The sequence below is a fragment of the Ranitomeya variabilis genome, chromosome 5 (genome assembly GCF_051348905.1).
Source record: "Ranitomeya variabilis isolate aRanVar5 chromosome 5, aRanVar5.hap1, whole genome shotgun sequence".
NCBI classification, from domain to species: domain Eukaryota; kingdom Metazoa; phylum Chordata; class Amphibia; order Anura; family Dendrobatidae; genus Ranitomeya; species Ranitomeya variabilis.
The window spans coordinates 577,117,257-577,140,757 of NC_135236.1; the positions used below are offsets into that span (position 1 = coordinate 577,117,257).

Genomic DNA, 23,501 nt, shown 5'->3' on the forward strand with positions numbered 1-23,501 from the left:
AATCATCCATGTATCACAAGCCATTCCATCTCTCAAGCGGGCAAATCAACTGGGAAAATAAAAAAGGACAATATTGTTTGTCTTGAATATGTTTTTCATAAAAGAGGAGGGATAGAGGGAATACAAGAATGCTTTCCATTCTCCTGTACATAGAACACTTAATATTATCCTATGAATGCTCTATTGTAACGGAATATAAAGCATCTTGTATATTGAGATACAATTTTTCCCACAAAATCAAACTTCGTCAGAGCTGTAGTCTTGTTTTGCCAATATTATATTTCTGAAACTCCTGAAATAAATAAGGAATAAATGAGAGACAAATTGCATTCTAATATATAATTTCCTTACACTTACTGTGCGTGGTTGACTAGAAGAGTAATAAACTACAACAAATGGGAGACAAGACACAGGCATTTCTGCACAGAGTGAAGTGAGGCTGCAAGAACAGAAATAGGTTTTTCATTCCTCGTGGGGATTAGGTTCTGTCTCACTATGGAGCCTGTTCAGAAAGCAGCAGCTGCATTTTTCCCTGCAGCTTCATCAACCAGCAAAACAAACATGTGGAGAAGAGACATGATGCAGGGCGACCACATTATCACTCGCAGGTCTTTTTGCTTTTACTTCTACTATTGTAATTTACCAATAGTAAAAACAGACAAAAGAATGTATGAATAACTGAGGGACAACCTCCAATGTTCATATCACAATGTCCACCTCTACTAGTAGGACTTCACTGATTAGTGCTGAATTTCCCAATATACAAAGGTGCAAGCTGAAGTTGCATTTATATCAGTGGCACATATACTTTATCTGTTGGGTATAGTTGCTGCAGCATACCTGACATGTATGTCATTGAAATGAAGCTGGGATTATTATGAGAGACTGGTTGTAACTAACAACTTGGGTCCCACTGCTGTGGTAAGGATCGAAGATTAGACCAGCCATGGTTCTTTACCACTTGAAGTTGCAATCAGTAGCAACAATGGTATCTACTTGGCTTGATTAACGTATTGTCACTTCCATCTGCATGTCGTCATTACGATCAGATGTCAGGACAACATGGGAACTGATGAAGGCTTCAAGGCGTACCATATTAGTGCACCTATTAGTTTCTGACAGAAGTATGACTGAATGGAATGCCCATTAGCAAGCAAAGTCACTCATGGTAGCATTGCCTACTGAGTCTGAAATGAATAAAAATACCTGAAAAAAATGTTTACAAATAAAAACAAAAATAAACTCTACAAAATAATCTTTTCCCATTAAAAAGCTTTACTATGTGAAAAAAGAGCAGAAACAAACTGGTTTCAACTGGTAGTGTTGTATCTATAATGACTCTAAAAAATATTTAATTATCCTGCCCTTACACAGTCCTAATTGCAGAAAAATTAAAAAAGTTGTCCACTACTTGGACAGCTTCTTCTGATACCCCTTGCCGGGCGCCCATAAAATAATAAAGCTTATACTTACCCCCATGTCAGCCTCATTTCTGCGGTGTTGGCACTTCTTCTCCCCGGGGCTCTAATGCGGTGTTGACACGTGACGCTGGTGCCCAATCAGCACTGATGTCACTGTCCCCACCTTTGGGCAAATCGAACATGAAGAGGATGTCGGGTATCAGCTGCAGTGCGAACTTTCTCGTCTTGATCAATTTATCAGAAAGTGCCAGTGCTAATTGGGCGCCAACGTCACGCGTCACAACATCACACAAGAGCCAAAGGGAGAGCGATTGCTGACACTGCGGTAACAATGCTGGCACGAGAGTTGAGTATAGGCTTTATTATTTTATGGGGGCCAAACATTTTGATCAAAAGGGGTTGTTCTAGTGGTGGACACCTCCTTTAAGGTCCAAAACGTTTCGGCCAACCCGTGGCCTTGATCACTAAATCGCTGAAACAAATAAAAATAAAACATAATAAATAACTATATACATAGTATAGACAACAATGATACATATTTGCATATATACAATTCTGAGCACATGCCATAACCGCATGCTAAGAAAAATGACGGCCATATAGTACCGTATCATCAGTGAATATTAAAGGACAAAAGACAACGGAAAGATAAAGGGTTTCAGAAAAGCACAATAGATTGATATTAAAGAGGAGACGGTAAAGATTTAAGCATACCCTTAGGTAGAAGTTTCTTCCTTTCTCTAGGGAATGTGAATAGTGCTGCTAAGGTATCAGCCAAAAGGTAAAGGTAGGCAGACCTGCAAGGGGTAATAGGACAAAAGAAGAGTCGTATAGCTATATTACTGGTGTTAGTGTGACAAAGTAAAATAAAAAGTAAGCAACCCTGTGCCTGGCGGGCATGTGGGAGCGTACACAGGCCAGAGGCTACATGAATGTTAGTCACCTTAATTTTATTGATGCCGTGGCTGACGTAGTGGGAAGTCGGTAGGTATGCGCACCAATGGCTGTAGGGGTTAATATAGACACACTAGATGTTAGATATTATCTTCTATTGGCGACATCTCGGTGGTAGAGAAAATGGAAGTAACTACCTGGGTGTTTGGGAAGCCTGTCAGAGCCAAAGCCTGTTGCTTTTAAAATGATGGACCAGTAATTGGTGGAAGTCTGTACGGCTGAAAAAATGTGGGGATATAAATACACCTTACATATTGTATGTGCAGCAGATCACAAAGGAAATACTACCTCTTAATTTATGGAGCCAGCCAGAGCCAATGTGTGATACTGTTGAGACGTCAGACCAGTAAATTAAGGGACTCAGTACAGCTAAAGAGAGATAGAAGGCGTTAAGGATATGGCACAACAAGAGCCATCATGCACTGGTAACTTATCTGATGGTGGTGGCTCACATCCATCCTCAGATTTCCATGTATGGAGTGGCAGGTACCAGCGTTGGTGATTCAGTGGGATGTGCAGACACCGGCCGCGTCAATGCTTGTGGCAGCGCTATGTGTGAGTGTCCAGAGGGCGCTTATTTATGGTCCCAGGTGCTCCTGTATCTGGCGCGAGTGCAGGGACGCCGGCGCGTCCGCAGTAAGAGTTACGGCCATTGGCGCATGCGCAGTGGGAGCGGAGCTAGATAGGTCAGCTGAAAAATGGCTGGGCCTGCGCAATGTGTGTAAGTCTAAGCATGTAGAAGGCCGAGAGATCATCAGAGCCTGCGCTGTAGGCGCTGTAACAGGAGGGAGGGGGCGGTAATATCGCCGCTACTGTTGGGAGAGCACCCAATGCACAAGTGCAGTGGATGTAAGGTGCCGGGGCCGAGTCTGCAGGCGCTTGTATAGTGCAGACTCTGGTGACATTTGCGCTATGTATATAAGGGGAACAAGATGTTATGACCCCAGTCCAGGGCTTGTGTACCAGGGGGGCACCCTATCGAAGATGTGGATAGCTGATAACAGAGACACAGTGGCAAATGATGATGGGAAAAAAAGGGTAGAGAAGCCTAAAAATGTAAAGGATAACACATACTATACAGTACAAGGAAAAACAGTTGCATATTTATGTGCAGATACATGGTAGGAGTCCAAACAAATAAATAATAAATAATAAATTGAGGAATAAATGAAATGAAGAAAAAATGAATGAATGAATAAATGAAGAAAAAACTTGAAAAAAGGAAAAAGGAAAAAAAAGGGGGGGGAAATAATGTGGAAAAAGTAAAATAAATATAAAAATGAAAAATAAAAAATGAGAAATAAGGAAAAATAGTAAAAAATAAAAAATGTAAAATAATATAAATGGGGTACTGTTTTAAACAAAAGGCTCTGGGGTATACATCTTACCGTCTCGAGTGCGCAGAAGGATGAGGCTAATAGTGCAGTGGGTTAGGTCTAGAAAAAGGGCAAAAGATAAAGTTAATCATGCTAGCCAGTCTATTTCTCGATTCAATCCCCTAGGATGGAGGCTATCAAGAGTGTAAATCCAGAATGTTTCCCTCTGTTTCAATAGTTGAATATGATTGCCTCCCCTCCTCGGGCGAGGAACTTTTTCAACAATCTGGAACCTAAGTTGCGACACATTATGTCTTGCCTCCTTAAAATGTAGTGGTAGCGGTAGCCATACCTTTTGACATCTAATTGTAGACTTATGGCTTGATATTCGATCTTTGATGGCTTGTGTCGTTTCACCCACATAAAGTAACCCGCAAGGGCACTTGATGATGTAGACTACATAGTTTGTGTCGCAGGTATAGTATTCTTTGATGGGATATGATTTCCCAGTACGCGGATGTACAATCTCATTGCCCTTGATAATGTTGGAGCAACATCTGCAATTTAGACATGGGAAAGTGCCTGTTCTACTTAGGCCTGTCAGAGTTCTAGATGATGATGATTTCTGTGGACCTAAGTCCGCTCTTACCACTTTGTCCCGTATATTCCTTGGTCGTCTGGTACACATTAAAGGTGGATCTTTAAAGATAGAGATTTTGGGATAGGCCTTGCTGAGAAGAGGCCAGTGTCCTCTGATTAGATTGTGCATTTTATGCATTGTGGGATGGTGGTTATGTACAAAGGGAAGTCGTGGATTTTTTTGTACCCTGGAGGTTGTACTGTCTAGGTCGTTGAGGGCTCTGGAAGATTCCGTGTTGAGAAGATCAGACGGATACTGGCGGGATTTAAACTTATCGGACATTTCTTGTAGCCTAATTTCTCTAGTGGAAGGATCGGAGACAATTCTGGTCACCCTTTAAATTGTGATCTAGGGAGACTGTTTTTTATGGACATGGGATGACAGCTGTTGTATAGTAAAAGGCTGTTACAATCAGTCGGTTTTGTGAAGATGTCCGTCCTTTAATTACCGTTAAGGTCTTTTATTATCTTAGTGTCTAAGAATGTCACTTCATCCCTGTGATGAACCAATGTGAAGGACAGTTCAGGTCTGACATTGTTGATGGTGTTGTAGAATTCTAGGAGGCTGGTCTGGTCACCCCGCCATACGCAAAAAATGTCGTCTATGGATCTAAACCAGGTGAGCGCTTGCTGTTGGAAAATGGGGTCAGTGTATACAAAGTCACGTTCGAAGCGATCCATATAAAGATTAGCGTAGGCAGGGGCCACATTGGACCCCATCGCCGTCCCGCATTTCTGCAAGAAAAAAATCATCCTCAAATCTGAAAAAGTTCTCCCTGAGCACTAAGTTCAGAAGATCTATGCAGAGCTCCTGGGAACCCCCATCCAAGTTGGCTTCACTGAGAGTTTGAGATACTGCTTCGATGCCCATATCGTGAGTGATGGATGTATACAGACTATTTACATCCAATGTGCATAGGAGGCTATCACTTGGAATCACATTCATATTGCGAATTCTCCCTAAAAAATCCCCAGTGTCCAGTATGAAGGATGTAGTGACTCTGGTGTAAGGTGTAAGGAGCTTTTCGAGAAATATGGACAATGGGTTAAGAATGGAGTCGGTTGAAGCCACAATAGGGTGACCAGGGGGATTTTGGAGATTCTTATGGATCTTGGGCAAAATGTATAAAACAGGGGTCACCGGATGGTGGTTGATGAGGTATGTTTTTGTCTTACTGTCGATGGTCTTTAGTTGTAGGTGTTTGTCAACTATTCTGGTGATCTTTTGTCGTATGGCGTGGGTGGGGTCACCCTGAATTTTTTTGTATGTAGTAGTGTCAGCAAGTTGTCTCCTCACTTCGGATACATAGTGGCCCGTGTCCATGACAACGATGGCTCCCCCCTTGTCCGTCGGTTTAATGATGATATATTTATTCTCACTTAGTGCGTTCAAAGCTTGTTTTTCAAGTGGATCAAGGTTATGGCGGACAGGAAGGAAACCCAACCGTTGGTCATGTAGGGTTTTCTTAATGTCTCTATCAAGGAGATTGACGAAAGTTTCTACAGCATGGTTAGATTTTGATGGAGTGAAAGTACTCTGATTCCTAAGACCAAGTTGGTCGAGTGTGATTCTGGGCCCCTCAGTGTGGGTTGATGTTAGGACTGGTCAGGTAGGATTAGTGGAATCCTCAAAGTGTACCTTCAATCTGATATTCCTATAAAAACGCTGTAGATCCCTTTCAAGTTGAAAGGAATCCCATTTAGGAGTAGGACAGAAGGATAGACCCATGTTCAAAACTTTTAGTTCTAAGGGAGAAAGAGTATAGTTAGATATATTCACTACCGAGTTTGGACTCCTACCTGGGATCTGAGAGTCATGTGGCGCTCCCCGTCCCTTCTTCCTTGACCTCCGGGTGGGCGTGCGTTTTTTCCTAAAAAACGTGGACCTGAAGTCTGGGCCCCGCCAGTCTCGCTGCCGGATCCTGCAGAGGAGCCCCCTGCAGGAGAGGAGCCCCCGGAGTGGTAATTCCCTCCTGGTGTACGGCGATATCTTGGCCTCTGGCGTCTGGGAAAGGGGTCCTCCCATTTATGGACGTTATTGGTGAGATAATCTTCTGTGTACCTTTGAAATTTCACGCCCACCCGGAGGTCAAGGAAGAAGGGACGGGGAACGCCACATGACTCTCAGATCCCAGGTAGGAGTCCAAACTCGGTAGTGAATATATCTAACTATACTCTTTCTCCCTTAGAACTAAAAGTTTTGAACATGGGTCTATCCTTCTGTCCTACTCCTAAATGGGATTCCTTTCAACTTGAAAGGGATCTACAGCGTTTTTATAGGAATATTAGATTGAAGGTACACTTTGAGGATTCCACTAATCCTACCAGACCAGTCCTAACATCAACCCACACTGAGGGGCCCAGAATCACACTCGACCAACTTGGTCTTAGGAATCAGAGTACTTTCACTCCATCAAAATCTAACCATGCTGTAGAAATTTTCGTCAATCTCCTTAATAGGGACATTAAGCAAACCCTATATGACCAACGGTTGGGTTTCCTCCCTGTCCGCCATAACCTTGATCCACTTGAAAAACAAGCTTTGAACGCACTGTGAGAATAAAAATATCATCATTAAACCGGCGGACAAGGGGGGAGCCATCGTTGTCATGGACAAGGGCCACTATGTATCCGAAGAGAGGAGACAACTTGCTGACACTACTACATACAAAAAAATTCAGGGTGACCCCACCCACGCCATACGACAAAAGATCACCAGAATAGTTGACAAACACCTACAACTAAAGACCATCGACAGTAAGACAAAAACATACCTCATCAACCACCATCCGGTGACCCCTGTTTTATACATTTTGCCCAAGATCCATAAGAATCTCCAAAATCCCCCTGGTCGCTCTATTGTGGCTTCAACCGACTCCATTCTTAACCCATTGTCCATATTTCTCGAAAAGCTCCTTACACCTTACACCAGAGTCACTAAATCCTTCATACTGGACACTGGGGATTTTTTAGGGAGAATTCACAATATGAATGTGATTCCAAGTGATAGCCTCCTATGCACATTGGATGTAAATAGTCTCTATACATCTATCACTCACGATATGGGCATCGAAGCAGTATCTCAAACTCTCAGTGAAGCCAACTTGGATGGGGGTTCCCAGGAGCTCTGCATAGATCTTCTGAACTTAGTGCTCAGGGAGAACTTTTTCAGATTTGAGGATGATTTTTTCTTGCAGACATGCGGGACAGCGATGGGGCCCAATGTGGCCCCTGCCTACGCTAATCTTTATATGGATTGCTTCGAACGTGACTTTGTATACACTGACCCCATTTTCCAACAGCAAGCGCTCGCCTGGTTTAGATACATAGACGACATTTTTTGCGTATGGCGGGGTGACCAGACCAGCCTCCTAGAATTCTACAACACCATCAACAATGTCAGACCTGAACTGTCCTTCACATTGGTTCATCACAGGGATGAAGTGACATTCTTAGACACTAAGATAATAAAAGACCTTAACGGTAATTTAAGCACGGACATCTTCACAAAACCGACTGATTGTAACAGCCTTTTACTATACAACAGCTGTCATCCCATGTCCATAAAAAACAGTCTCCCTAGATCACAATTTAAAAGGGTGACCAGAATTGTCTCCGATCCTTCCACTAGAGAAATTAGGCTACAAGAAATGTCCGATAAGTTTAAATCCCGCCAGTATCCGTCTGATCTTCTCAACACGGAATCTTCCAGAGCCCTCAACGACCTAGACAGTACAACCTCCAGGGTACAAAAGAATCCACGACTTCCCTTTGTACATAACCACCATCCCACAATGCATAAAATACACAATCTAATCAGAGGACACTGGCCTTTTCTCAGCAAGGCCTATCCCAAAATCTCTATCTTTAAAGATCCACCTTTAATGTGTACCAGACGACCTAGGAATATACGGGACAAAGTGGTAAGAGCGGACTTAGGTCCACAGAAATCATCATCATCTAGAACTCTGACAGGCTTAAGTAGAACAGGCACTTTCCCATGTCTAAATTGCAGATGTTGCTCCAACATTATCAAGGGCAATGAGATTGTACATCCGCGTACTGGGAAATCATATCCCATCAAAGAATACTATACCTGCGACACAAACTATGTAGTCTACATCATCAAGTGCCCTTGCGGGTTACTTTATGTGGGTGAAACGACACAAGCCATCAAAGATCGAATATCAAGCCATAAGTCTACAATTAGATGTCAAAAGGTATGGCTACCGCTACCACTACATTTTAAGGAGGCAAGACATAATGTGTCGCAACTTAGGTTCCAGATTGTTGAAAAAGTTCCTCGCCCGAGGAGGGGAGGCAATCATATTCAACTATTGAAACAGAGGGAAACATTCTGGATTTACACTCTTGATAGCCTCCATCCTAGGGGATTGAATCGAGAAATAGACTGGCTAGCATGATTAACTTTATCTTTTGCCCTTTTTCTAGACCTAACCCACTGCACTATTAGCCTCATCCTTCTGCGCACTCGAGACGGTAAGATGTAAACCCCAGTTCCTTTTGTTTAAAACAGTACCCCATTTATATTATTTCACATTTTGTATTTTTAATTAGTTTTCATTATTTTTCATTTTTTATTTTTCATTTTTATATTTATTTTATTTTTTCCACATTATTTTTCCCCCCTTTTTTTTCCTTTTTCCTTTTTTCAAGTTTTTTCTTCATTTATTCATTCATTCATTTTTTCTTCATTTCATTTATTCCTCAATTTATTATTTATTATTTATTTGTTTGGACTCCTACCATGTATCTGCACATAAATATGCAACTGTTTTTCCTTGTACTGTATAGTATGTGTTATCCTTTACATTTGTAGGTTTCTCTACCCTTTTTTTCCCATCATCATTTGCCATCATCTGTTATCAGCCATCCACATCTTCGATAGGGTGCCCCCCTGGTACACAAGCCCTGGACTGGGGTCATAACATCTTGTTCCCATTATATACATAGCGCAAATGTCACCAGAGTCTGCACTATACAAGCGCCTACAGACTCGGCCCCGACACCTTACATCCACTGCACTTGTGCATTGGGTGCTCTCCCAACAGTAGCGGCGATATTACCGCCCCCTCCCTCCTGTTACAGCGCCTACAGCGAAGGCTCTGATGATCTCTCGGCCTTCTACATGCTTAGACTTACACACATTGCGCAGGCCCAGCCATTTTTCGGCTGCTATCTAGCTCCGCTCCCACTGCGCATGCGCCAATGGCCGTAACTCCTACTGCACACGCGCCGGCGTCCCTGCACTCGCACCAGATACAGGAGCACCTGGGACCATAAATAAGCGCCCTCTGGACACTCACACATAGCGCTGCCACAAGCATTGACGCGGCCGGTGTCTGCACATCCCACTGAATCACCAACGCTGGTACCTGCCACTCCATACATGGAAATCTGAGGACGGATGTGAGCCACCACCATCAGATAAGTTACCAGTGCATGATGGCTCTTGTTGTGCCATATCCTTAACGCCTTCTATCTCTCTTTAGCTGTACTGAGTCCCTTAATTTACTGGTCTGACGTCTCAACAGTATCACACATTGGCTCTGGCTGGCTCCATAAATTAAGAGGTAGTATTTCCTTTGTGATCTGCTGCACATACAATATGTAAGGTGTATTTTTATCCCCACATTTTTTCAGATGTACAGACTTCCACCAATTACTGGTCCATCATTTTAAAAGCAACAGGCTTTGGCTCTGACAGGCTTCCCAAACACCCAGGTAGTTACTTCCATTTTCTCTACCACCGAGATGTCGCCAATAGAAGATAATATCTAACATCTAGTGTGTCTATATTAACCCCTACAGCCATGGGTGCACATACCTACCGACTTCCCACTACGGCAGCCACGGCATCAATAAAATTAAGGTGACTAACATTCATGTAGCCTCTGGCCTGTGTACGCTCCCACATGCCCGCCAGGCCCAGGGTTGCTTACTTTTTATCCTACTTTGTCACACTAACACCAGTAATATAGCTATACGACTCTTCTTTTGTCCTATTACCCCTTGCAGGTCTGACTACCTTTACCTTTTGGCTGATACCTTAGCAGCACTATTCACATTCCCTAGAGAAAGGAAGAAACTTCTACCTAAGGGTATGCTTAAATCTTTACCGTCTCCTCTTTAATATCAATCTATTGTGCTTTTCTGAAACCCTTTATCTTTCCGTTGTCTTTTGTCCTTTAATATTCACCGATGATACGGTTCTATATGGCCGTCATTTTTCTTAGCATGCGGTTATGGCATGTGCTCAGAATTGTATATATGTAAATATGTATCATTGTTGTCTATACTATGTATATAGTTATTTACTATGTTTTATTTTTATTTGTTTCAGCGATTTAGTGATCAAGGCCACGGGTTGGCCGAAACGTTTTGTACTTATCGCTTCACCTGAACATGTTTTCAATAAAGTTACTCACATGAATCAAGTATCTTCATCGTACGAGTGCAGTGATTATATATTCTGTGACTGAGAGGACCACGGGTTCTGTTCACTTGCACCGTCACCTCCACGGTTGTTGTGTGCCAGCCTTCTAGACTCCCTATCCTTTAAGGTCCAAACACTCCTGGTCATTAAGAAGTTGAAAACTATAGACAACTTTGCACTGACTTTTTTTTTAATTTATTTGCGTCATGTATGCATAAGTTAGCAACTTTTTAAGTGTTCTTTAAAATTGGGCTATTTAGTTGCTGTATAGTCTACACAACTACTGTAGATAGCTGGTTATGTTGCTGCTTCTGACATACTGCTCCCCATTGACCTGACCTGAGCTCAATAGTCTCATTGCTAAACATGAGGCTCTTGAGTTTGGGTCTAGAGACTCACTGCTCATATGGACTTCACAGTCAGTATACGTATGAAACCAGCCTTAGTGCTAATTTAGATGAGCTTACAATTGGTCCAAGTGTATAATATGCATATATGAGGCTATTGAGTTCAGGTCAGGAGATCTGCGGCCAGTCTGAACAACCCAGTCTGTAATCTGACTGTGAATGGCAGACATGTGAAACTCACTTAAATGCAACATTTCTTAACTGAAGGAAAAAACTAAGAAATATATATTTTCTATGCCAAAGGTAATATAGTTACAGTTATAGTGCACAACATCATTTTTGGAAACCTACATCTCTTAGTAATTTTCTTCTGTAATGTGTTTTAATATTTTATTACTCTGTTTCTTCACAGATTACAAATGCTGAGTAACTACAACTACTGACATTTATTTTACTGATTAAAGGGATTGTTTTACAGAAGTATCCCACAGTTTCACCTGCTCTCTTTCTCAGGATTATCAATAATTTCACTATAATCTGAACAGTCAGTTAATTTATCAGGAAGGTCTGGATAAATAGAAATATAAATCTGAACAGATGTAATAAACTATGGGATTTTTTTAAATACAACATTGTTGTTATAAGATTTCCTGAATCCATATAGTCTCCTTTCTCACTACTAGAAAGAAGTTTCCCAGCAAAGGTGGATATTAAAAAATGTGCACACCCCTATTAAAATGCCAGGGTTTTGGCATGTAAAAAAATAAACATAGAAGGATCATTTCAGAATTTATTCCACATTTAATTTCACGTATATTCTGTACAATTGAAATTAAAAGCAAACATTTGTTTTCGGGTTGAAAAAGAAACAAAAAAATACAATTCTGTGACTGCATAAATATGCACAACCATAAGCTCATAGTCTGTTGTAGTTGCCTTTAATTTTATAACAGCATTTAGTCTTTTTGGGTAGAAGTCTATCAGCATGGCACATATAGAATTGGAAATCTTTCCCCCCTCCAAATCTGTCAGATTGTAAGGGCACCTCCTGTGTACAGCCATCTTCAGGTCACCCTTAGATTCAGGTCTGGGCTCGGGCTGGGCCATTTGAAAACTCTGATCTTCTTCTGGTAACACAATTCTTATGATGATGTGGAGGTATTCAGCTTTTTAGCAGAGACCTGAAGGGTGCTTTTTTGCAAAATTGAATAATATTTGAAACTGTTCATGGATCCTTCCAACTTAACTAAACCCTTCTTTCCATCTTCTGAAAAACATTAGTCTACAGAGGGTGGTCTAACTCCCTAAACCCATATAAATCAGATGATTCAAGAGATACTGGTGCGCTGAAACTGGCTCAGATCTTCACATTGTTTGTAGTTTTGAGAACTGCAGCTCTCACCCATTCAAATAAATGACGGGAGTCAGACCCAACCACACTAATATTCCTGACCTATCCTACCCAGTCAAAGGCTGACAATATGTGAGGTATTCCAAACAGCGAGGTATCTTTTGTACATCTATGTACTGCGAACATTCAGCACAGTGATGTAATTTGTATTTTGCACCTTTTCAGCATTAAAGCACCCACAGCAAGAGTTTCAATGTACGTATCTTATTGCACACCAAGCAGACATCTTACAGTGTTTATTAAACAATATACAGATTAATAACATGACAAAAAGTGAAATGATATGAACATAAGACATGCATATTATGCCTGGGCTTTGCAAAGTAGAACTTTAAATTCTGTAGGAATAAATCAATATCCAAAAACAAATCCTCTATTGTTCTTAATGATATGTCTTACTAAATACAAAGAGTATAGTGATCCTTTTTTTTTTTTTTTTTTTTAGAAATTATGGTATATTTGTAATGGTTGCTTTATCTGATTTTTTATTAAATATTATATTTACTCACATTATATATGTAAAAAAAATCAAATTTCAATAAAATGATTTTTTTTTAAATTGGAAACTCCTGAGATAGAAATTAAACATGAGCCCCAGCTGTGCGAGGGAAATGTGTTAGCGTAATCAAATGACCATTACTTACCTATTGAAATGCCCCTCTGCTCCAGCACCACCACCCCTGCTGGAGCTGGGCTTCAGTGGACACCTCACACATTCAGATGTCCCCATTGAGGCCAGTGCAATGGTGACGAATATGATCTCATGGCTTCAAGACCACTCATGGCTTGTATAGATGAGTAATGGTATTTTACTGTGTTAACACATTTCTAGTTCTGACCCAGTTTTTTTTTAGAATCCTAGACAACCCCTTTTACATAACAGTGAAGCACATACATACACATATGGTGGCAGGTAGAACCTAATGACTTATTTTTTTAAGTTTTTATAAGTGTAGGTTCACAAAAGACGTTATGATATAGTTAATGCATTGTAGAATCAAATACGGGTTATCTGCAAAAGGGGCTGAGTGGCAATTCCAGACACCACACATAAAGTGTGACATTATCTACAGTATAAGTGAAATATACAGAGAAAAAATGCTATTATGTACATAGTGGTCATAGGGTAATATGATTAAGGCTAAATTCAAATGAGTGTCTTAAAAGTTGTATGATTTTCATCCAATATTGTATTGTCCACATCCACAAGCATTCCATATGACTTCCTTTTTTTATAGCAGTTATTAACATTTACAAAGCCAAACACAGCTCACTGTGTTACAGAATTGCAATGTATCCATGAAAATCGGGTGTTATGCGGTTGATCCTTATGGGATCCAATTGTTTTGCACACCCATAGACTTGGATTGGCAAGTAGTGTTGAGCGATACCTTCCCATATTTGAAAGTATCGGTATCGGATTGTATCGGCCGATATCCGAAAAATATTGGATATCGCCGATACCGATACCCGATACCAATACAAGTCAATGGGACACAAATATCGGAAGTGATCCTGGATGGTTCCCAGGGTCTGAAGGAGAGGAAACCCTCCTTCAGGCACTGGGATCTATATTCATGTGTAAAATAAAGAATAAAAATAAAAAATAGGGATATACTCACCCTCTGACGCGCCCTGGTTGTAACCGCTGCAACCGGCAGCCTCCGTTCCTAAGAATGAGCAAGTGAAGGACCTTCGATGACGTCGTGGCTTGTGATTGGTCACATGAGCGGTCACGTGAGCGGTTACGCAACCAATCACAAGACCGCGACGTCATCGCAGGTCCTTCACTCGCTCATTCTTAGGAACGGAGGCTGCCGGTTGCAGCGGTTACAATATTTTTATTCTTTATTTTACACGTGAATATGCATTCTGATCCCGATTCCCGATATCGCAAAAATATCGGAACTCGGTATCGGAATTCCGATACCGCAAATATCGGCCGATACCCGATACTTGAGGTATCGGAATGCTCAACACTCTTGGCAAGTCTGATTGGAAATATGGAAAAGACTAGCGCATTCTAAGGTTTTTTTTGTTGTTGCTTTTTTTTTCAAGTGGACATTTGGTCCATGAGAAAAACACAGGTAATCTGAACAGTCCTATAGAATAACATTGGTCCAACTGCTGTCAGTTTTTTCATGGAAAAAACTTTGACCGAAAATATGTGTGAACATACAGTGCCTACAAGTAGTATTCAACCCCCTGCAGATTTAGCAGGTTTACACATTTGGAATTAACTTTGCATTGTGACATTTGGACTGTAGATCAGCCTGGAAGTGTGAAATGCACTGCAGCAAAAAAGAATGTTATTTCTTTGTTTATTTTTTTTGAAAATTGTGAAAAGTCTTTTCAGAGGGTCATTTATTATTCAACCCCTCAACCCACCAGAATTCTGTTTGGTTCCCCTAAAGTATTAAGAAGTAGTTCAGGCACAAAGAACAATGAGCTTCACATGTTTGGATTAATTATCTCTTTTTCCAGCCTTTTCTGACTATTTAAGACCCTCCCCAAACTTGTGAACAGCACTCAAACATGGTCAACATGGGAAAGACAAAGGAGCATTCCAAGGCCATCAGAGACAAGATCGTGGAGGGTCACAAGGCTGGCAAGGGGTACAAAACCCTTTCCAAGGAGTTGGGCCTACCTGTCTCCACTGTTGGGAGCATCATCCGGAAGTGGAAGGCTTATGGAACTACTGTTAGATTTCCACGGCCTGGACAGCCTTTGAAAGTTTCCTCCCGTGCCGAGGCCAGGCTTGTCCGAAGAGTCAAGGCTAACCCAAGGACAACAAGGAAGGAGCTCCGGGAAGATCTCATGGCAGTGGGGACATTGGTTTCAGTCAATACCATAAGTAACGTACTCCACCGCAATGGTCTCCGTTCCAGACGAGCCCTTAAGGTACCTTTACTTTCAAAGCATCATGTCAAGGCTCGTCTAGTTTGCTCATGATCACTTGGAGGACTCTGAGACTGACTGGTTCAAGGTTCTCTGGTCTAATGAGACCAAGATCGAGATCTTTGGTGCCAACCACACACGTGATGTTTGGAGACTGGATGGCACTGCATACGACCCCAAGAATACCATCCCTACAGTCAAGCATGGTGGTGGCAGCATCATGCTGTGGGGCTGTTTCTCAGCCAAGGGGCCTGGCCATCTGGTCCGCATCCATGGGAAGATGGATAGCACGGCCTACCTGGAGATTTTGGCCAAGAACCTCCGCTCCTCCATCAAGGATCTTAAGATGGGTCGTCATTTCATCTTCCAACAAGACAACGACCCAAAGCACACAGCCAAGAAAACCAAGGCCTGGTTCAAGAGGCAAAAAATCAAGGTGTTGCAGTGGCCTAGTCAGTCTCCTGACCTTAACACAATTGAAAACTTGTGAAAGGAGCTCAAGATTAAAGTCCACATGAGACACCCAAAGAACCTAGATAACTTGGAGAAGATCTGCATGGAGGAGTGGGCCAAGATAACTCCAGAGACCTGTGCCGGCCTGATCAGGTCTTAGAAAAGACGATTATTAGCTGTAATTGCAAACAAAGGTTATTCCACAAAATATTAAACCTAGGGGTTGAAGAATAATTGACCCACACTTCTATGTTTAAAATTTATAAAAATTTAACTGAGCAACAAAACTTTTTGGTTTGTAAGAGTTATGCATCTGTTAATAAATCCTGCTCTTGTTTGAAGTTTGAAGGCTCTAACTTATTTGCATCTTATTAAACCTGCTAAATCTGCAGGGGGTTGAATACTACTTGTAGGCACTGTAGGTTTTGAAAGAAACTAATCATTTGCTCGGAGGCAGAATGGTGTCCTTCTCCCATGGCTTTCCTAGAATTTCCTTTACCCGGAGCAAAGTTTAAATGTAAAATTGCCACCATAGCATTGTGGCTTAATACAATCAGCAATACAGAGTGGCTTGTTATTGTCCCTTTATCTCCTTCTTTTCAGTAAATGTTATTTTTTGTATGATACATTTTTAAAAAATCTATTACGACTTGTTTCAATAGAAGGGAATGAATTTCATTTGGACTGGAAACTGCTGTGATAGAAATTAAACCTGATCCCAAGCTGTGAGAGGGAAATCCCGAGCCACAGCGATAAGAAGGTCACCTGCAATGACAAACACGTTGGGCCATAAATCTAAGGAGCGCGCACTATGCTAGTGAGGGGAGAGGAACAGCACAATGAGAGAAAGGAAGAATTGATGAAGCGTTTCTCAGCATTAATTGTCTGTGATGCTCGGCACAATTTATCCGCTTAACATCCAAATAGTTTGTGCTATTTCTATCTTTTTACTGTCAACACGCTGAAATGAAATTACTATACTGGAAATATCTCAATTAGTAATGTGTACTCAGTCCTGGTGAAACATGCAGACTTAATCATTATGTGCACAGTAAATGCCAAACAACCTGGAACAGATTTTTGAACATACAGCAATATGATGTTCCCAAATGACGTCTGTTTGTGATGGCCATAGTGCCGGGGGCAATCCAGACACATTGTGGGAGACATAAACACTGACACCAAGAAAATAGGGGTAGTTGTCTACAGATGTCACCAGAACTCACATTTCATTTCACTTTCAGCATAGAAGCAGCTACCAGATTGATGTTCAGTACAGAAAATGCATCACTTACTCTACTTCCACCAATCTTAGTTACCTCTTCCCTGGTATCTGACTGTGTTTGTGCTGGAATGCATTTATACCGTATAATATACACTGCTCAAAAAAATAAAGGGAACACTAAAATCCCACATCCTAGATATCCCTGAATGAAATATTGCAGTTGTAAATCTTTATTCATTACATAGTGGAATGTGTTGAGAACAATAAAACCTAAAAATTATCTACATAAATCACAACTAATATCCCACAGAGGTCTGGAGTTGGAATGATGCTCAAAATCAAAGTGAAAAATTAAGTTACAGGCTGATCCAACTTCAGTGGAAATACCTCAAGACAAGGAAATGTGTTGTGAATTCTGCTCTTGGGCTCCCTCCGGTGGTTGTAAGTGGTAGCGCTGCTGTCTCTGAATCACAGCATTTATCAGGTGTTTTCACTTTTTGCAATTTGGACAGGGCTATTTAGTCTTGCTTCACCCTTTAGTCAGTGCCAGTTGTCCATTGTTCCTGGAGGATTCACATCCCTGCCTGGTCTCTTCTGCTTTGCAGTTCTTTTCAACAAAGATAAGTTCTGGCCTTGATGTTGCTGTCCACATGTTGTGGTCTTATTGTTCAGTTCCTTTCTATGTTTTGTCTTGTCCAGCTTGGTCTGTATTAGGATTTTTTTAGCCAAGCTGGTATCTCTGGAGATGCAGATATACCCTCCATATCTTTAGTTAGCTGTGGAGTTTTTGTATTTTCTGTGGTGCATATTTTCTAGTGTTTTAATGCTGACCGCATAGTACTCTGTCCTGTCCTTTCTATTTAGCTAGAGGTGGCCTCCTTTGCTAAATTCTCATTTCAGTCTGTGTATGTTTTTTCCCTCTCCTCTCACAGTCAATATTTGTGGGGGGCTGCCTGTTCTTTGGGGATTTTCTCTGAGGCAAGATAGTTTTCCCTTTTCTATCTCTAGGGGTAATTAGTCCTCCGGCTGTGTCGAGATGTCTAGGGAGCGCTAGGTACATTCCACTGCTACTTCTAGTTGCGGTGTTAGGTTCAGGGTCTGCGGACAGTACAGGTACCACCTTCTCAAGAGTACATCCCATGCTGCTCTTAGGCCACCAGATCATAACAGTACAACTGGCGAACAATGAGTTAATTGCATCTCAGAAGAAGGGAAGGAAAGTGCTGAGCCATTTTTTTTTTCTGTAGTCTGTTGTGTTTTTTTTTTTTCTTCCCTCTTTGCCTCTGGGTGGCTCAGGAGTTCGGCGCTGGTATGGATGTTCAGGGATTGGCTTCTCGTGTGGATCAACTTGCTGCTAGAGTACAGGGTATTTCCGATTATATCATTCCGACTCCAGTTTTCGAGCCTAGAATTCCAACTCCTGATTTGTTTTTTGGGGATAGGTCCAAATTTCTGAGCTTTAAAAATAACTGTAAACTGTTTTTTGCTCTGAAACCCCGTTCCTCTGGTGATCCCATCCAGCAGGTTAAAATTATTATATCTCTGCTGCATGGTGACCCCCAGGATTGGTCATTTGCCCTGGAACCTGGGAATCCGGCGTTGCTTAATGTAGACACCTTTTTTCAGGCGCTTGGGTTATTGTATGACGAACCTAATTCAGTGGATCATGCTGAGAAAACCTTGTTGGCCCTGTCTCAGGGTCAAGAAGCGGTAGAATCATATTGCCAGAAGTTTAGAAAATGGTCTGTACTGACTAAATGGAATGAGGATGCCTTGGCGGCAATCTTCAGAAAGGGTCTTTCTGAATCCGTTAAAGATGTTATGGTGGGGTTCCCCACGCCTGCTGGTCTGAGTGATTCTATGTATCTGGCCATTCAGATTGATCGGCGCTTGCGCGAGCGCAGAGTTGTGCACACTATGGCATTGTCTTCTGAGTGGAGTCCTGAGCCTATGCAGTGTGATAGGATTGTGTCTAGAGCTGAACAACAAGGATTCAGACGTCAGAATAGGTTGTATTTTTACTGCGGCGATTCTGCTCATGTTATTTCTGATTGCCCTAAGCGTACCAAGAGAATCGCTAGTTCTGTTACCATCAGTACTGTACAACCTAAATTTCTGTTATCTGTGACCCTGATCTGCTCATTATCGTCATTTTCTGTCATGGCATTTGTGGATTCAGGCGCCACTCTAAATTTAATGGACTTAGAATTTGCCAGACGTTGTGGTTTCTCCTTGCAGCCTTTGCAGAGTCCTATTCCTTTGAGGGGCATTGATGCTACACCGTTGGCTAAAAATGAACCTCAGTTTTGGACACAGCTGACCATGTGCATGGCGCCAGCCCATCAGGAAGATTGTCGTTTTCTGGTGTTGCATAATTTGCATGATGCTATTGTGCTGGGTTTCCCATGGTTACAGGTGCATAATCCGGTATTAGATTGGAAATCTATGTCTGTGACTAGTTGGGGTTGTCAGGGGGTTCATGGTGACGTTCCTGTGATGTCAACTGCCTCCTCCCCCTCTTCTGAAATTCCTGAGTTTTTGTCAGATTTCCAGGATGTATTCAATGAGCCCAAGTCCAGTTCCCTTCCACCGCATAGGGACTGTGATTGTGCTATTGACTTGATTCCAGGCTGTAAGTTCCCTAAAGGCCGACTTTTCAACCTGTCTGTGCCAGAACATACCGCCATGCGGAGCTATGTGAAGGAGTCCTTGGAGAAGGGGCATATTCGGCCATCTTCTTCACCATTGGGAGCAGGTTTTTTCTTTGTTGCCAAAAAAGATGGCTCCTTGAGACCCTGTATTGATTATCGCCTCTTGAATAAGATCACGGTCAAATTCCAATACCCTTTGCCTTTGCTTTCTGATCTGTTTGCTAGGATTAAGGGGGCTAGTTGGTTTACTAAGATTGACCTTCGAGGGGCATATAATCTGGTTCGTATTAAGCAGGGGGATGAATGGAAAACTGCGTTTAATACGCCCGAAGGCCATTTTGAATACCTTGTGATGCCATTCGGACTCTCTAATGCTCCATCTGTGTTTCAGTCCTTCATGCATGATATATTTCGGAATTATCTTGATAAATTCATGATTGTATATTTGGATGATATTTTGATTTTTTCAGATGATTGGGAGTCTCATGTGAAACAAGTCAGGATGGTATTCCAGATCCTTCATGATAATGCCTTGTTTGTGAAGGGGTCTAAGTGCCTCTTTGGAGTACAGAAGATTTCTTTTTTGGGCTTCATTTTTTCTCCCTCATCTATAGAAATGGATCCGGTTAAGGTTCAGGCCATTCATGATCGGATCCAGCCCACATCCATGAAGAGCCTTCAGAAATTTTTGGGCTTTGCTACTTTTTATCGCCGTTTCATTGCCAACTTCTCCAGTGTGGTTAAAACCCCTGACCGATTTGACGAAGAAAGGCGCTGATGTTACGAATTGGTCCTCTGCGGCTGTTTCTGCCTTTCAGGAGCTTAAACGCCAATTTACTTCTGCCCCGTGTTGCGTCAGCCGGATGTTTCTCTTCCTTTTCAGGTTGAGGTTGACGCTTCTGAGATTGGGGCAGGGGCCGTTTTGTCTCAGAGGAATTCTGATGGTTCCTTGATGAAACCGTGTGCCTTCTTTTCTCGAAAGTTTTCGCCTGCGGAATGCAATTATGATGTCGGAAATCGTGAGTTGTTGGCTATGAAGTGGGCATTTGAGGAGTGGCGACATTGGCTTGAGGGGGCAAAGCACCGTATTGTGGTCTTGACCGATCATAAGAATCTGATTTATCTCGAGTCTGCCAAACGGCTGAATCCTAGACAGGCCCGATGGTCCCTGTTTTTCTCCCGTTTTGATTTTGTGGTCTCGTATCTTCCGGGTTCTAAGAATGTTAAGGCTGATGCCCTCTCTAGGAGCTTTTTGCCTGATTCTCCTGGGGTCCTTGAGCCGGTCGGTATTCTGAAGGAAGGGGTGATTCTTTCTGCCATCTCCCCTGATTTACGATGGGTTCTTCAGAAATTTCAGGCTGATAAACCTGACCGCTGTCCAGTGGGGAAATTGTTTGTTCCTGACAGATGGACTAAAAAAAGTGATTTCGGAGGTTCATTGTTCTGTGTTGGCCGGTCATCCTGGGATTTTTGGTACCAGAGATTTGGTTGGTAGGTCCTTTTGCTGGCCTTCTTTGTCATGGGATGTGCGTTCTTTTGTGCAGTCCTGTGGGACTTGTGCGCGGGCCAAGCCTTGCTGTTCCCCCGCTAGTGGGTTGCTTTTGCCTTTGCCGGTCCCTGAGAGGCCTTGGACGCATATTTCTATGGACTTTATTTCGGATCTTCCAGTTTCCCAGAGGATGTCAGTTATCTGGGTGGTTTGTGACCGGTTTTCTAAGATGGTTCATTTGGTACCTTTGCCTAAGTTGCCTTCCTCTTCTGATTTGGTTCCGTTGTTTTTTCAGCATGTGGTTCATTTGCATGGCATTCCGGAGAACATTGTGTCCGATAGAGGTTCCCAGTTTGTTTCTAGGTTTTGGCGGGCCTTTTGTGCTAGGCTGGGCATTGATTTGTCTTTTTCTTCCGCATTTCATCCTCAGACAAATGGTCAAACCGAGCGAACTAATCAGACTTTGGAAACTTATTTGAGATGCTTTGTGTCTGCTGATCAGGATGATTGGGTGGCTTCCTTGCCATTGGCCGAGTTTGCCCTTAATAATCGGGCTAGTTCTGCTACCTTGGTTTCACCCTTCTTTTGTAACTCTGGTTTTCATCCTCATTTTTCTTCAGGGCAGGTTGAGCCTTCTGATTGTCCTGGGGTGATCTCTGTGGTTGACAGGTTGCAGCAAATTTGGGCTCATGTTGTTGACAATTTGGTGTTGTCTCAGGAGGGGGCTCAGCGTTTTGCTAACCGTCGTTGCTGTGTGGGTTCCCGGCTTCGGTTGGGGATTTGGTCTGTTTGTCTTCCCGTCATGTCCCTATGAAGGTTTCTTCCCCTAAGTTTAAGCCTCGGTTTATTGGCCCTTATAGGATTTCTGAGATTATCAATCCAGTGTCTTTTCGTTTGGCCCTTCCAGCCTCTTTTTCCATCCATAATGTTTTTCATAGATCTTTGTTGTGGAAATATGTGGTGCCTGTTGTTCCCTCTGTTGATCCTCCTGCCCCAGTGTTGATTGATGGGGAGTTGGAGTATGTGGTTGAGAAGATTTTGGATTCTCGTTTTTCGAGGCGGAGGCTTCAGTATCTTGTCAAATGGAAGGGTTATGGCCAGGAGGATAATTCTTGGGTTGTTGCCTCCGATGTTCATGCTGATGATTTGGTTTGTGCCTTTCATTTGGCTCGTCCGGATCGGCCTGGGGTCTCTGGTGAGGGTTCGGTGACCCCTCCTCAAGGGGGGGGGGGTACTGTTGTGAATTCTGCTCTTGGGCTCCCTCCGGTGGTTGTAAATGGTAGCGCTGCTGTCTCTAAATCACAGCATTTATCAGGTGTTTTCATTTTTTGCAATTTGGACAGGGCTATTTAGTCTTGCTTCACCCTTTAGTCAGTGCCAGTTGTCCATTGTTCCTGGAGGATTCACATCCCTGCCTGGTCTCTTCTGCTTTGCAGTTCTTTTCAACAAAGATAAGTTCTGGCCTTGATTTTGCTGTCCACATGTTGTGGTCTTATTGTTCAGTTCCTTTCTATGTTTTGTCTTGTCCAGCTTAGTCTGTATTAGGATTTTTTTAGCCAAGCTGGTATCTCTGGAGATGCAGATATACCCTCTATATATTTAGTTAGCTGTGGAGTTTTTGTATTTTCTGTGGTGGATATTTTCTAGTGTTTTAATGCTGACCGCATAGTACTCTGTCCTGTCCTTTCTATTTAGCTAGAGGTGACCTCCTTTGCTAAATTCTCATTTCAGTCTGTGTATGTTTTTTCCCTCTCCTCTCACAGTCAATATTTGTGAGGGGCTGCCTGTTCTTTGGGGATTTTCTCTGAGGCAAGATAGTTTTCCCTTTTCTATCTCTATGGGTAATTAGTCCTCCGGGTGTGTCGAGATGTCTAGGGAGCGCTAGGTACATTCCACGGCAACTTCTAGTTGCGGTGTTAGGTTCAGGGTCAGTACAGGTACCACCTTCTCCAGAGTATGTCCCATGCTGCTCTTAGGCCACCAGATCATAACAGAAATGATGCTCAGTAGTGTGTGTGGCCTCCACGTGCCTGTATGACCTCCCTACAATGCCTAAGCATGCTCCTGATGAGGCGGCAGATGGTCTCCTGAAGGATCTCCTTCCAGACCTGGACTAAAGCATCCGCCAACTCCTGGACAGTCTGTGGTGCAATGTGATGTTGGTGGATGATGCAAGACATGGTGTCCCAGATGTGTTCAATTGGATTCAGGTCTTGGGAACGGGCGGGCTTGTCCATAGC

At 42.5% G+C, this 23,501-nt stretch overlaps 1 protein-coding gene and 1 long non-coding RNA gene across 8 annotated transcripts in view; both read left to right on the forward strand.

Annotated features, from left to right (window-relative positions):
* Window positions 1-23,501, forward strand: part of LOC143776520 (teneurin-2-like) — a 3,926,626-nt gene that overhangs the window by 1,496,315 nt on the left and 2,406,810 nt on the right. The gene's annotated exons all lie outside the window — the stretch shown is intronic.
* Window positions 8,325-10,191, forward strand: LOC143776522 (uncharacterized). The gene is made up of 3 exons (XR_013215853.1): window positions 8,325-8,830; window positions 9,995-10,075; window positions 10,163-10,191. It is a non-coding gene; the product is annotated as an uncharacterized LOC143776522 (long non-coding RNA).